At 44.3% G+C, this 3224-nt stretch overlaps 1 pseudogene; it reads right to left on the bottom strand.

Annotated features, from left to right (window-relative positions):
* Positions 1-1063: 1063 nt before the first annotated feature.
* Positions 1064-2523, bottom strand: LOC119336273 (annotated as a pseudogene).
* Positions 2524-3224: the final 701 nt, after the last annotated feature.

Raw genomic sequence — 3224 nt, forward strand, 5'->3', positions numbered from 1 at the left:
ATTTCCTGCAATTCAATTCAATTTCCTTATCTGTTTCCTCCCCCATTCTGCCTCCATTGCCAACCCGCCTCCGTCACCTGTCCCTTTGCCGCCTTCACCGACGCCCCTCCACCCTGTGAATCAAACCTCTCTGTGTTATCTCCACGTAGGATTAGTCGGTAGCAAAATCAAGATGGTTGCTAGCATGCCAATTTTGGTATAAATGAATACAAATGGTCATTACGAATTTACGATCAACGGTCCACTGTCAAGTGAATATAAATTAGCATGCAATGCAAATTTGGGCCGACAACCGTGCATTTTCTTCAATTCAATCATTCAGCTACATGGGTAACCTCTCCCAACTAGCTAGCTGGAGCTAAAATCAGTATGATTGAGATAGTTCATAGTTTTTGTAAATTTTAAAAGCATGTTGTAAAGTTTAAAAGCATGTTATAAATTGAGCATCCTTTAGTTCAATCATTCAGCTACACGAGTAACCTCTGGCAACTAGGTAGCTGTAGCTAAAATCAGTATGATCGAGATAGTTGTTGTAAAGTTTTGAAAAAATGATGCATGCGTGCACAAACGAACTGATTAAGGTTGGTAGCCGCTACCAGACGGCTGGTGCGTGGTCAGATAAGAATTGATTAACTGGAAGCGGCGACGACAACCCATTCGTGTGCAACATGCATTATGATCAGTATAGTAGTGCCAAACTAATCAATACAATCATTCACTGCTCCAACGCATAAAAGTGAACTCTCCAACCTCCGTGTGCAACATGCATTATGATCAGTATAGTAGTGCCACTGTAACCACCCGGACGTTCTCTTTCTCAATCATTCAGCTACACGAGTAAACTCTCCCAACTAGCTAGTGTTTCATTCAGCAGATGCCAGTCAAAAGATCGTCACTAGACTGTCATAAAGGAAAATCATTGCAGTAAAGGTAGAAGGCAACAAAAAGTTCATATAGGTGAATCTGGGTTGGATGATACACAACCTTGTCCAATGATGCACACTGAACAACTGAATGGCTTCAGCAGCAAATTCATACTGGAAATTTTGGAGGCCACTTCATATCAATAGGCACCAAGACCAATTGTCTTCATAAGGGCATCTGAACAGTCCTTGGAGTAGTGAACCGACTTGTCAACACCCTGTGCAGCTTCCAGAGAGACCTCACCACAATACTCAATGACCAAAGACTCTAACTTATGTGCACGTCCCAGTTCAGTCACTCCGGCATCAGTAACGTTATGACACATCTGAAGTGTGAGATTACTCAAGCATGGGGTGTGCGCAATGAAGCGCATCCCAGCATCAGTTACCGCATGACACAATATAAGCTCGAGTGTCTCCAGACGTGGCGAGGACGAGAGGGCCTTCATCCCCTTGTCATCAAAGAAGTTGGCGTTGTTGAGCACGAGAGCACGAATCGGGCAGGACTTAATGAGCGCCAGAAAACCCTCTTGTGTGAATCCTATTTCTGATGGCGAGTCAGCATCACATCCTATAAAGCTGAGGTCTACCATCTGAAGCATACGACAGTTGAGGGCTAGAGCGTAGAGGCTGTTATCAGTAAAGGACGTCCTGGTCTCACAATAGTTGACATCACTCGAGTAGCGCTGCAGGTTGAGCCAAAGTGAGATGCTTTTAAGGTTGCTGCAGCTCCGAGCTAATGCAGCAATGTCATTGTCATTTAGGGCACGAGCATACTCAAGGCAAAGCTTCTCCAATGCTTTACACTTCCCTAGGACAAGACGAAGTCCTACTTCTGGCCAAGTTTCAATATGCGCCAACCTTAAATCCTTCAAACTCTCACAGCACAAATCATATATATCCATGCTGTGAGCATCATACGAGGAGTCATAGACAACATTACCTGGATCAAGAAGATCAAATTTACCTCTTTTCCTCTCAAACTCAAACTTCTGGAGCTTCATCCATCCTGAACCAAACTTTAGGAAGTCATGATGATTGATTCCTTTGCAATTCTTCACTACAAGCTCTTCCAACGATCCATCCCTACCAATGTATTCCAGCCACTCTACACTGTCGATTTTCTCACAGTCAAAAGGTGGAGAGCATATAGATTTGTGCAGCCAACTGCAACCGAGAAAAGGCCAACTGACGTTACTTTTGGTGCCGAGTTGAGCCTGAGAGACACCAATGTCTTGCAATGAGCTAAACAAGCAAGCCCAGAGTCATCGATGCGTGTGCAGAAGCTCAAGGTGAGGTCAATCAGCGAGGAACAGCGAGATGAGAACACAAGAAGGCCTTCGTTGTCCAGCTGCTTTCCATGTCCAGGTATCCAACCAGAGTAATCAATTTCCACTTTCCGCAGATTTGGGAACCGGGCGCACAATGATGCCAGTGCTTTTGTAGCAGTGCAAAGACCGGAACCAACACGGATAGCACCTCTCTGATTCCCCTCTATCTTGAAGAGCTCCTTTGACACAAGGGAAAGAGAATTGAGATCACTTGTCTTGGTGATCCTCTTGAGAGTCTCTATCACCAGAGCCTCCGGTAGGTCCTCCATTGAACAGAACAATTTCAGCTGTACCAATCATCAGGTAAAACATATCAATGTTCAGCTAGAATTGACACAAACAACTCCGCAACAAGATCCACGTGCTTAATCCGAACCAACTTATTTTGTCTTTTATTGTTTGAGAACTTATTTGGAGGCACCTCGTTAATTAATATTAAGATGAAAAGTAGAGCATATTTGCAAATTAGTTAGTACGTACTTGTAGGTCTTGGTTGAGCAAGAAAGAAAGTAGGGAAATCAATCATTTTGCCAGCCACAGCCGATGGGTTGAGTTCACAAGGCCAATGTATTATCTGTTCAACTAGAAATACAACTGTATTTGCTGCAACCCTAGCTAGGCTAGGCCAGTAGTCGATCAGTTGCAAATTAAAAGCTTATTACTTTCTCGTAGTAGTATTACCTACCTCAGAGAATGGATTTACAACATTAATTAACAAAGTTTATGGATGATATATACTACCGGTTTGGTTTCCCCTATCAATCAAGAACAAGAAATCGAATCAGAAAAACATGTGGAATCGGGGAAGCAACGCAAGGAACGAACAGGGAGGGAGAAGCGAACAGCGGCGGTACCTTCCCTGAGCACGGCCGTAGATTCGGAGGAATAGACAGTAGCCGCCGCCGCCGCTGCCGCTCGACCTCGCAGCGGAGGAGAGGAGAGGAGAAGAGAGTGTAAACCCTATTGCGAG

This window comes from Triticum dicoccoides, chromosome 7B (assembly GCF_002162155.2).
Source record: "Triticum dicoccoides isolate Atlit2015 ecotype Zavitan chromosome 7B, WEW_v2.0, whole genome shotgun sequence".
Lineage (NCBI taxonomy): Eukaryota > Viridiplantae > Streptophyta > Magnoliopsida > Poales > Poaceae > Triticum > Triticum dicoccoides.